Source organism: Motacilla alba, chromosome 17, assembly GCF_015832195.1.
Source record: "Motacilla alba alba isolate MOTALB_02 chromosome 17, Motacilla_alba_V1.0_pri, whole genome shotgun sequence".
Classification (NCBI taxonomy): Eukaryota; Metazoa; Chordata; class Aves; order Passeriformes; family Motacillidae; genus Motacilla; species Motacilla alba.
The window spans coordinates 544,933-557,174 of NC_052032.1; the positions used below are offsets into that span (position 1 = coordinate 544,933).

At 57.1% G+C, this 12,242-nt stretch overlaps 1 protein-coding gene across 9 annotated transcripts in view; it reads right to left on the bottom strand.

Annotated features, from left to right (window-relative positions):
* EXD3 (exonuclease 3'-5' domain containing 3) overlaps positions 1-12,242 on the bottom strand; it is a 254,110-nt gene that overhangs the window by 16,198 nt on the left and 225,670 nt on the right. Inside the window, exon 22 of one of the 9 annotated variants that reach the window (XR_005259297.1) lies at positions 9,888-10,211. The exons of the other annotated variants lie outside the window; for them this stretch is intronic. The gene's annotated coding sequence lies outside the window, so the exon portion shown is untranslated. The remainder of the gene's footprint in view (positions 1-9,887; positions 10,212-12,242) is intronic. 9 annotated transcript variants of the gene reach the window in all.

A 12,242-nucleotide genomic window follows, 5' to 3' on the forward strand; every position in this document is an offset into this window, starting at 1 on the left:
GAAAATCTCACCCCACACTACACCTAAACCCATATGCAAAGCTAAATTTCCCAGAGGAAAAAAATTATGCTCAACCCACCTCCCACTGCACACAACTCCCCTCGGATCCCTCCAGTTGCCTCTCAGCTACCTCAAGTCTCACTTGCTCCTCTTCTCCTCAGCTGGGCCAGGTGCCCCAGAAAGCTGAAGCTGCCACAGCATCCTTGACCCCACCTTCACTGTAGCCGTGAGCCCTGTTTATACAGCACCCAGCACATGGGTGCTGCTCCGGGTCGAGCTCACGGCAAATTTAATAACAAAGCAAACCAGTAATAACTGCCTCTTAACAAGGTTATGCAGCATCCCTGAAGACTTGGCTTTGGGGTGAGCTCTGTGCCAGGAGCTGCTGGGGCCTGGGTGTGAGCTGTCCCTTCCCACCCTCCTGACTGCAGTGCCTCTGCTCCTCCAGCCCTACACCAGCACCTTGCTGCCCTGTAAATGTGCTTTATATCCAACCCTGGGGTGAAGGTTGGCCCCTCCTGTGTTATGCAGCTCCAGGACACCCACCTCCCGCTCCAATCTGCTCCAGAGCCAGTGCCACAGCAGGAGAAGGTTAATTTACCCAGCTCCCTGCGATGCAGCACATTGTTGCTCCTCTTAATCAAGCTACTGAGTTTTATCCAGCTGGAGGTGAGAGCTCTGCTCTTGGTCAGAAGATTCCAGAGGCTGATGAACCCCATGGCTGGGAAAAAACCCAAATCAAGCTCTGGAATTGCCTGACACTGGAAACAGAGCGAGAGTCCACATCCTGCCAGCTCATATTCCAAAACTAAAATGCAGGTGGAAATCTGGCTACCAAGCAACCCGACCTTGGAGCAACGTGTTTTGGCACCAGAAATGGAACAGGTAATTCAGATACATTTTCTGCCCTTGAGAGTCAGACCCTTGGAAACTGCAAAGGGACGAAGCTTTTCTCTGTCTAGAGGATCCCCATGCTCAAGTCATTTACAGTCAGGAACTAGGACTGCTCGTCCTCCCCCATGGGCTCGCTGGCTGTGCTGTGAGCTGGCTTCCTGCCTGAGCTGGGCCCCAGGAGCCCCCAGGGCAGTCCATGAAGCCTCTTTCCTGCTGCACCTTGCCCTGGACACGCAGCCAAGTTGGGGGCTGTGTCCTCTGCTCCTGGGGCTGGACAAGCTTTAGGAAATTATCTTTACTGTGTATTAAGCAACAGCCACCCATATTCCAGCTCCTTCTGGCTTCCACAGGCAGCTGGCCTCCCTCTGACTGAGGTCCTAGGACCACCTGTGTAATGTACATGAGGGGCTTGTTCCCCTGCCCGGTGCTGAGCCCTCAGAGCTGTGCCTGGCTGGAAGCTGTATCCTCAGCTCTCTGCTTTTCCCCTGAGCAGTTTTCAGCCCTGTGCAAATGGCCAAGGCCACCCTGGGCCAGGTGGCTGGCCAGCTCTGCTCCTCCATGGCCATCTGGTCCCCAAGCATACTGCCTTCTCTCTCCTCTGCCTTCCCTGGGGAGGTGTGGGGCTGCCCTGGGCTGGCCACTGCAGCTGAGTCGGGTGAGGATGTGCAGGCAGAGGCAGAACCAGGGAAGCTGGGCTCATGTTTCAGCATCTATTTTTATCTGGGAACCCAAGTCTGCTATGCAGAGGCCCCCGGGGGACACACTGCCTTCCCCAGCTGGAACCAGATACCATCAGAGCACTATCTGCCCTTCCCTATCACCTGCCAGACCTCAGGGTAGAGGACAGCATCACCTGAGGCACTGGGACATCCTCCTGGCTCCCGGTGTGCTGCGGCAGGAGGGAAGGACCTGGGGAGCAGCTCTGCAGGCCAGGTCCCCATGCCTCCAGCTGCTCTGATGTCGGGAACGTTTCATCACAGGTGGAGCTGCAGAACAGCCCTGACACACTCTCACCAGGCCACCACCCAGGTCAGCAGCCAAGTGTTGGTGTCCCTTCTCAAGCTGGACTTCATTTCTGTGCCAGGGGAGCGGGATGCTCAGGGCCTGGGGCCACACCTGCAGCTCCCAACCCACCAGGTGCTCTGTGGGAGCCCTTGCTGATGCTGTGGGGCTGCACCAGCCCCATCCCTTTCCATTTGTTAAAGCAAATAAACCTGATTTAGTGGCCAGAGCTGCAGGAAAATGGGAACTTGAGCCACTCCAGCCTGAGCAGATTGTGTGTAGCTGCAGGTTGGCCAGGGCAGAGGCTGCACTCACTGATGGAGAGCTGGCTCCTGGCGTGGGAAAGCGGTGTGGGAGCCCCTGGTCCTGGGCAATACCAGTGAGCAAGGGGGCACAGCTGGGAGGAGGTGAGCCCCCGTCCTGATGGGCAGCGCCTGCTACTTTAACTGGAGGGGAGAATAGGAGCAGCTGCAGAAAACAGGAATAGGAAAAAAAAAAAAAACAAAACCAAACCAAACCAAAACAAAAAACCTCAAAAAACAAAAAACCAAACCAAAACAAAAAACAAACAAACAAAAAAACAAACCAAAAAAACAAAAACAAACAAACAAAAAAAAAAAAACCAAGGGAAAAAAACCAAACCAAAAAAAAAAAAAAACAAACCAAAAAAAAAAAACAAACCGTGAGAAAGGAAATCTGAGCGAGGCCTGAAGCAATCTACCCAATCCAGCGGAAACAATGGCCCAGGAAGAAAAACCCGTTTCTACACATAAGGTAGAATAGGCTGGGAACGCTGGAGGAGGGGCGGGAGGCTCCCAGCTCAAACAAGCCGGGCATTATGCGGCTGCGCTACGCGGGGCACGGTGCCCCTTCCCGGCGTGGGGGACCCCTAATTCTGGTGTGCTGAGCTGGGCTGGCACCCACCCCCGGGATGGACAGCCAGGAACAGCAGCTTGGGCTGGCGGGGCTCACCACACAGGCTGGGCTGGGCTGCATTTAGCGTCCAAACTGGGCTCAGCTCCCCGGTTTAACTCAGCTGGGCTCAGCATCCAGGCTGGGATCAGCCACTGGTCTGAGATTAGACCTGCAAATGGGATCAGAAACGTTTTGCCCGGCATTAACCCACATTTTGAGATTAGCCCCAGGCTGGACTCACTTCCAGGCAGGGTTTACTCCAGGATGGGCTTATCTCCAAACTAAGCTCACCCCCGGGATGGGCTGATCCTCAAACTGAGCTCAGCCTCAGGATGGGATGATCCCCACAGTGAGCTCATCCCCAACAGGGCTCAGGCCCCAGGCTGAGCTCAGCCCAAAGGGCTGCAGAACACACGGAGCTGCTGGCGGGGTTCCCTCAGGCTGCTGGGACGTGGGTCCTGGACACTTTGGGGAAGTGGCACTGCTGCCAGCTTGGCCACCTCCTCACCTCCCCATATCCCACTGTGGGAGGCTCATTATCCCTCTGGTCAGCACAACCCAGCAGGCAGACCCTAGGCTGTGCGATGGGGAAAGCCCAGGTGGACAAATCAGCTCCAGCACAGTCCAGAGGCTGCTCCCTGCCCTGGCCATGGGCACTGATCCATACCCTTGACTGTGTGGCAACAGCTGGGATGTGCCAGGGGGTTGTGCTCCACACAGCTGGGAGAGCTGCATAGTTTCATTCTGAAGCAGAATCTTAACCTCCTAAAATCAAAACCACCATCACGATCCTCACCAAGAGCAGTCTGGCTGTGCCACTGGCACTGGAGGAGGCGTTTGTCCCCCCCAGGCCAACCTTCACTGCTGAGGCTGAGGACAGATACGTGTCCCCAGAACATGGGCCACTGATTTATCCTGGCCTGGCACCAATTCTCACTTTGGGAATGGTCCCAGTGAGTGTGGGCCTACTCCAAAAACTGTCACCACCTGGGCACAAAGAGTATAGGGAGGGAGCCAGAGAGAAAAGGCAGACCCCACCCTGACAGGGTCCAAAAGGGCTGCAGTACCCTATGCTTGGCCAAGGAGCACTGGGAACAAGATGGGGCTCAGGAGGTGTCATGGAGTGTGCCACACTGATGGGGACATCCCTGAGCTGAGGGCTCCTGGGGCCCTGGGGTCCTGGGCAGTGGGCAGGGGGTTGCTCCCAAGCAGCCCATGGGCAGGTGAGGAGAAGGAGGAGTAGGAGGAGCCCTGTGCTGTGCTGGGTTTCTTTGCCCAGTGTCTCACTGCAGGTGTGCCAGCATCCTTCTCCCCTTATGGGGTGGGATTTATGCTGGTCACCTCTGGGATTTCACACCTCTGGGTGTGGCTGTAGGACATGCCATGAGGGAAGGTCCATGGGCTGCCCAACATTTACTGAGAAACCTTTGATAGGGCAAGGGTCGACAAGGGGTGGATTTGGGTGAGTACCAGGCTGCTGCCAAGCACTTTTGGAAGGCTGTCCCTGTCTGAGGCAAGGGTTTAATGTACCCTGAGGGTGCAGCTCTTCCCACAGTGAGCAGAGCATGACACTGCACAGCTGGGTTCAGGCAGCATACCCAGCACAGAGGGGCTCACAGGACCACCACCCTCTTTGAGATCAACCATCTGCATCTCATCCTGAGGAAAAACACCAGCTCTTCACACACAGCTTTTCCAAAAGGCTCCCCGAAGCAGTGTCAGAGAGAAGCCACATTGGCTGTTAGCTGGGAACAGCAAGAGGAAAACCCTGGGTGCAGGGGAAGACCTGCTGCTGCCAGAATAAGAACAAACCCCAGGAAACCTTGGGCACTTATTCCCCATGTTCCCAGCCTGACACCTCTCAGATGTGTTAACATGACCCCAGTGTGTTGGTGGCATGTGGGGTCACCATGGTGTGATGGGGGGCCCAACCCATCCACAGCTCCTCACCACAGCAGCAGGGGGTGCAGGGAGTGATCTACAGCATCACAGGCTTGCGTCACACGCACAAAAAGGTAAAAAGGGGCAATAATGTACAAATGTGGCATTTTTTTTTGCTCTTGCTGGACCCAAGTGAGTTGCTGTCTATTGTTTCAGTGGAAGAGGCAGAGCTGGGGCAGATGACAGGAGTGATCTGACCCTGCCATACCTGGGTTTGCCCTTTCCCTGACAGACGGGACGTGGGCAGGTGAGTGGTGGCAGAGCTGTAATTTCACCCCGCAGAAAAAAGTACCTTCGAGTGAAAAATGCTGATGGGTAATTTGTGGGGGTGTAGTTGGAGCAGAAATGTGTATGATCATTCCCCACATTCCTCTCCAGCTTCCTTGGGATAGTGCCTGTGCTCCCCAGGGCCCTCCCAGTGCCCACGGGGTGATGGAGAAGGCTGAGGATCCTGTCCTGCCACCTTGCTGCCTCCACCAGCTGGGCAAGGCTGAGCATCTTCCCCTCCTTTCCCACTGTGCAGGAGGAGGAATAGGACTGAGGTCTGAGTCCTGCTGGGGTCCGTGAAATGAAATCTGTGATCAGTGTGGGCTGCACCTTCAGAAACACCTGGGTGAGGGACCCCACGGCAGCACCGTGTCCCCAGATCCCATCCTGCCAAATCCCGGCATCCTGCCGCATGCACGGCCAGCACACTGCCTGCCCGAGGCCACACCTCGGGCATCTCGGGCTCATCCCAACGTCCGAGCACAGAGGGATGTCCTCTCCTGCAGACACCTCCCCGTGTCCTCTCTCCTGCAGCGCCACCCCGAAGCACCGAGGAAGGAGCCGCGCTCCATCCCCGGCTCCCTCCCGGGCACTGTGAGGGCACCGCGCCAGCAGCTGATGGGAAAGTTCAGGGTCGGGGCGAGAGCGGGGAGAGGCTCATAAAGGGCTCTTTGTGCCGCTGGACTGCCCCGGCTCTGCGTACGGAGCCCGCGGCCCCACAGCAAAATGCAGCCCAGAAATATGACAAGACATCTTTTTCCCAGGGAGCTGTTAAACTCTAACTAAACATTTCAGCACACTCGAGCAAGGGAATGTGTGCTTCTCAGGCCCGGGCCATCCCAGCTGGAAATCATCCCCTCCAATGTGAGCAGGCTGGTGCAGGCTGACCCAGAAAGATGCTGCTTGGGCGTAAGGATGATGTGAGCCCACACACCAGAGGGGACAACCTGCTCCTCTCCAACCCCTCCATGCCAGCATGGGTCCACTGCTGCCTCCCGCTCTGGAGGAGGCATCCAGGCTGGAGCAGCTGGAGAAGGGGACATGCAGACAGGTCCATTGTGGCAGTGCCACCCCTGGCACTTGTGCACTCCCCACCGTGGGAGCTGGGGTCCCTGTACTTGCTGGGGCAGCAGCCCAGGGTGCACAGCCTGCAGGGGCAGGAGGCAGCAGCTCCTTCAAGAGATGCTGTCAGAAAATCTAGTGAGGCTAGAATTGTCATCCTGCTATTTTAAAGAATGAAAGAAAAAGAAAAAAAACCACAAAACAGCTGAGCAGTGAAGCCAGGCGGTTCCAGGAGTGAGGAGCCCTGTAAGGAAACAGTCTGGGGCACAGCAGCTTGGAGACTCCCCTAAAATCACCTGGATGTCCAGGAGGGGTCTCATGACAGTGAGCTGGCACAGCTCTCCACATTATTAACGCTGACTTTGGCCATTAATTGCAGCAATTCCTCACCACCTTGTTTCTAGCAGGCACAGACCAGATGCAAAAATATCCCACCCCTGATGCTCTGGTGTCTGACCCAGCCTCATGGAGGGGACACGGTGGCACTGAACTACTGCTCTGCAGCATCCCTTGTTCCACCTGAGCAGAGCCCAGTGGGAGCAGCACACCAAGGACAGGCAGTGCTGGGGGCTAGGGAGCTGCTGGTTTCCCATGGGCAACCTCAGCATCAGAACCAGGTCACAAAGGATTAATTCAAAAATGTGCCATTTCTGAGAACAGTAAGTGCTGGGAAGGTGTCTGCCCTGAGACTTGGAGCAGTGTGACAGACCAAGCAATGACACTTGTAATTTGGCATCCCATGGGGTGGAATTTGGCAGAACTGGTCTCTCCTGCTCTGAGGACATTCCAGCTCCTGCATGGGCAGTCTGAACTGAACTCCCTCAATACATACAGCAACCATGGGTTTAATCCAGCTCTGCCCCCTCAGTTGGACAAGCAGCAGCAGCTCCTGGGGGTGCTTCATCCTGGCCCATTGAGGTCCCAGGGCTGAGGTTCCTGTCACTGTGCTGGCAATCACCCCTGGGAACCCTCCCTCTGGTGTTGTGCCTACCCTCACTGGATGCTCCCCCCTAAGAAAATGGCAACACCAACATCTGGTCCCTCCAACAGCCTGTGACTGTGGATGGCTGATAGCCCTGGAGGGGGTCACAGCCACACATTCATGGGGTTTGTCCTTCTCCTTTCACTGCAGCAGGATGGGGAGGGAGGCTGGATTTAGGAAATCTTGACTTTTCTAGGAAAAGCAAGGCAGGCAGCAGGGTCTTTACTTTGTCCCTGTGCAGCACCTCGGCTGCGCAGCACTGTCCAGGCTTTGCGGGATGTATCTGTCCCTGAATCCTGAAGGTGCCCCAGGTGGCACCGTGAGCCCCAGTCCTAGCGCAGACACGGCTGCCAGGCAGCAAGGGAGATGACAGCCGTGGGGACACCGACTGAGGGCCCCAACCCCCGTGCAGGGGGGCGCACACCAAGGGGGCTCATCCCTATGGCCCCCAGGGACCCCATTCCTCACTGGGAGCCACAACCCACACCCTCCCTGTGTGCCTTCAGCTGGGGAGACTGTGACACCACGAGCCGGTGACAGAGAGCCAGATCCTGAACTCTTGTCCGACTGTTTCCCAGGCTCTTCTATCGGCTGTGAGGGTGCGAGTGCCAGTGGAGTGGGATCGGGGTGCGAGGGAAGCGGAGACAAAGGCGTTGCACCGCCCTCCTCCTCCGCCCTCCTCCTCCTCCTCCTCCTCCTCCCTGCGCTTGGCGAGGCGGGGGGGACTCTGAGAAGGGAAAAGGTTCCCAAGGCAAAGGTGTTAAATACCCTTCTCCCGTGCTGCTGTCACCTCGCGGCCCCGGGGGTGTGAGAATCAGACTCTATTATCCCCTCCCTAGGAACTAACATACTGTACTAACCTTTTCACATGAAAGCTTCTCTCTGTTTGCCAACAAAAGCCGACGCTTGGTTCCCAGGAGTGGGGAAAATCCAACCCTAGGGCACTTAGGGGGGCCTCCGGGGCCAGCCCGGCCCGCTGCCCCAGAGCTGCCGGCCCGGCGGGTGCGAGGGGTGGCAGGGGCTCTGCAGGTGGGGGTCAGCCGAGTGCAGCCGCTGGGCTGGAGCAGGAGGACCCTCCCCAGGGTGAGGGATCCTTCTTCCCCATCCCGGGGAGCCTGGCTTGTCCCCCCCATAGAGGGGTGGATGGGGCTGAAGGTGGGGGGCAAGGGGGACGTGTCCTGGGTTTTGTGCTGCAGGAAGCCTTTCTCTGGGCACACTGCCCCAGCTGTCTCCTGTCCCCAGGCTGGCAGACCCTCATCAGCTCCCCCCAGGCTCCCCCTGAGCAGTTTGCAGGGCTCAAGACCACCACTGGTCAAAGCAGGTCAGGCTCTGCAGGGTCTGAAACTTCCACTCGCTTTCAGGCTACCCTGAAAGGTGGGAAGCAAGGCTGGGAAAGCATCACTGGGCCATGGAAAAACCCATCTGCACAACAGCTGAGCCCCAGCTCAGCATTCAATGTGGCCAGATGAGCACTGCGCACAGCAGCTCTGGCCTCCCTGGGAACATGGCAGCAGCAGGGATGGGACAGGCATCACCTGGAACTGGGACTCCCTGCCCTAGATGTTGGCAGACATCTGAGAAGATGAACAGTTGGGGTAGCAGCCTCCTCACTCAAGTTTTTAATTAAGTGAGACCTGTCTAGGGCATCGCAGCTGCTCAGGGGTGAGATAAAGAAAGGGCCAGAGGAGAGGTCTTGAAGTGAAAAGGATTTTTCTGTTTGGGTTTTTTTTTTTTTCAAATTAACAATACCTGCTCTGCCTCATTTATGGCTGGATACGCTTGGCAACTTGGGGCAGTGGGCTTGAGAGGTGCCCAAGGCCACAGCAGATGCTGAGTTCTTGAGGAGCCCCACACCTGGGGACACATCCCTGCAAATCCCAGATTCTCATGTTGCCTTGGAACCTCAACTAGGGCCATGCTTCTTATGAGGGAAGCAGGAGGAAGGAGGGATGAGTCCTCTTCCTTATTCTCTATTGTTTCCTTCCATGCCTACCTCCACCTCCAGTCAGCTCTGGAGGCAGGTTCCTCCCTGACCCCACAAACTTCCAGTCCCAAAGGGCTGGAAGGCTTTTCCAGGTCCCTCAATGAGCTGCTGGCCCACTCCAGCAATGGGGTGACCCTCTGCTGCCCCAGCTCCATCGGCAGGTCCTGCTGCACACAGGCAGGTTGGTTCTGCATGGCTCACACATTTACTGGCCCCAGCCCACTGAGCTGTTTCACATGGGCTGTCAGTGACAGCTCCCAGAGCCTGTGGAGCTGTCCTGCTGCTGTGCATCCTGCGGGGGTGCCTTGACCTCACGCTGCTTTGCAAAGTAATTGAATTAAGGCCGGTGAATCACTTTGGTGCTGCCTGGCTGATCTCTGTGCATGGGTGCAGCGGCCCGGGGTGGCCCGGAGCACACGCAGGGGCTCTTTGGGCTGCTCTTTTTGGAGGGTCATTTCTCCTCTCAATTGCTGCAGTCAGATTTGGGTCATCAGGTTTGATCTAAATATGTCAGAGGACTGGAATTCACGGGGAAGCAAAGGCACAATAATGCAGGCTCTGTCCCATTGTGATTCTGGGCTGGTTTCAAAAGCTCTTGGTTCACTCTTAGTGTCCTGGGAAACCTGGGGCAGGTTTAGTTCCTCACCTGATACAGGTGCCTCGGTGCTTGAGAGGTGAGGGCAAAGCCTGCCCTACCCTGATATGTGTCCCTGACATGTGATGGAGACAAACGTGGCTGAGCTGTTGCTGCCTGTCCCCATTTCAGAAGCACCTTTGAGCCAGGAACTGAGCCAGGGCCAGGGCTGTGAGGCTTAGGGCAAGTTGAGAAGAGATTCTTACCCAGCGTCCGGGGTGGACGAGGCAAGAGGAGGGAGAGTTGGTGCAGAGAGGAGGCACACAGTGGAGCTGTCCCTCAGGCCACTGTCCCCAGGCTTCCCAGTGCCAACTGAATCCTGTGGGTCCTGAAAGGGTTGGTGTTTTCCAGGGAGGAGCAGGCAGAGCAGTGTCAGACTTGATGCAGCTGTGAGAGAGGAGCTGGGAGGGTTTGTCCAGTGTCTTCATTCCAGCCCAGCTGCCCAGACCTGCTCCCCAGCTCCAGGCAACCAGTGGGTCCAGCGTGGGCCATGCACAGAGTGGTCCTCAGGGCAGATGACAGCCCTGGACCTGCCAGGGAGAGCAGCGATAAACAAGAAAGGAGACACAAACAGAGGGCTGGTTTAGAGGGCAGCTCTGGATTTTCTGCTTCTCCACCTGAGGTCTGCCTGAACACAATCAAGGAAGTCCAGGACCAACCAAACAACCCTGAGGCAATGAAATTGCAAACACAACAGTTTAAGCTGCAACAAGAGACTCCCTCAATTTTTCAAGCCCGTCCATGAAGGGATGAGCACATTGCAGTCTGGGTCATGCAGAAGCCAAGCTGGAGACCTGTCTGGCTCCATCAGCATCTTCACCCAACTCTCTGTGGGTCCCTGCAGCCTGGTCCCTTCCTGCTGTGCCAGGGATCAGTGCCCTGTTCCTCACTGCCTTTGCTTGTGGCCATAAGCAGTCAGGGCCCCTGGTCACTGCAAATCCTGCAGCCTGGCAGAACTCTGGGACACACAGGGCCAGGGCTGGAGGATAAACCCCTCTGAACTCTGTCTGAGCTTCTGGAGTGACCAGACTTGGGGTTTGCCCCGAAGGTAGCAGCGGGGTGGGAACTGCTCCTACTCAGCCCCATTTCATGGGTACCTGCATGGTTGAAGCACCTCAAAGCAAGAGCCCAGACCCTTGTACAAGCTCTTGCATCCAAAAGTGATACAAAGAAATGAAAAACAGGCCTTCACCAGGTCCCTGGGGAGAATATTTTGGGAACAGTAGCTTGCCGTTTGGTCTTGGAGACTCAGCTTCAAAGCCCAAGGCACATCAAAGTCCAAACCTCCAGGTCCGAGGCTTCCCGGGGAAGGCGAGGGTGCCTGTCTGTCAGTGCCAGCCTCTGCTCGCTCTGCCCTGCAGGAGCCTCTGGGGCCACACAGCTCCAGTGCAGGAGGCTAAAGGGGCCTCTGGAGCAGAGCATCCTCAGCAGCCCAGGGGACACCTGCTTGGCTCACGGTGACTCTGGCTGTCCCTAGGATTACCACCGCCTCTGTCTCAGGCAAAGAAGATAGTATTTATCCCCCCATGACAAAAAATATGAAAGGAGAGATTAATATACCCCCTGCAGCCTTTCTCCTTCAGCAGACAGCCCAGAGCCTCCCCTCCTCCATGCCGTACCCCGATGGATGCTCAGCCCGGAGCCGGGAGGGGACCCTGGGAACGCCTGGCGCTGGTTGTCGCTGTCCTGCTGCGCGGCAGAGATGAGAGGAAAAACAACTCGCGGGGCTTCCCCTCCCCTCCGCGCTCGCCCGCCGCGATCCCGCCGGCTCTTTCATCTCTCGGCCCCGGCTCTTTCATCTCCGGCCGAGGTGCGATCGGGCCCCTCCGGCCGCCCCCGCCCCGGCACCGCCCTGGGCCCGGCGCTGCCGCGGCCAAATGGCTCCGCCGGCCTGCCCGGGAGGGGGGATGCCGGGCACCGCTGCAGTCACTGCCTGAGAGCTCAGCACCCCCAAAATCTGGCTGCTCAGGTGCCTGGAGAGAATCAGGTGCCTGGAGAGAAACTGAAGAACCAGATTTCTGCTGATTCGCTTCCAAAGCAGATGATGCCAGGCTCGTGCCGGCTCAAGCTCAGCTCATCTCTGTGAATTCGTGCCCACACAGACCGAGCCCGCCGGGCCAGGGTCATGGGGGGATTTGTATGGGCAGGTGTGCCTGCGTCCCGGTGCTCCTGACTGCGGGTGGCACAGTGGTTCCCGAAGGAACCATCCCAACTCCCAGCCCCACAGGGAGGGAAGCTCATCATCATCCTGGCAAACAACCTGCAACCCGCGGGCCAGCCACGATTTTCCCCTGGATTCTGGTATAGGGGTGGCAAGGCTGCACTGTCACCACACATCTCTGGGTGTCAGGACACAGGGGCACATCTGCCAAAGGGCAGTGAATCCTTACAAGCAGCATGAAACAAGGTGCCTGCTTAGTGGGAATGAACTGCAAAGGGAGCACAGCTTGGTAATGGGAATAGCTGGGAGAGAAGGAGAACAAGAAGGAGAAGGGCCATGGGCTGGGCTGGGCTCCTGACAGGCAGTGTGACTACATGTCCGAGCTCTGGGGTAACAGTGA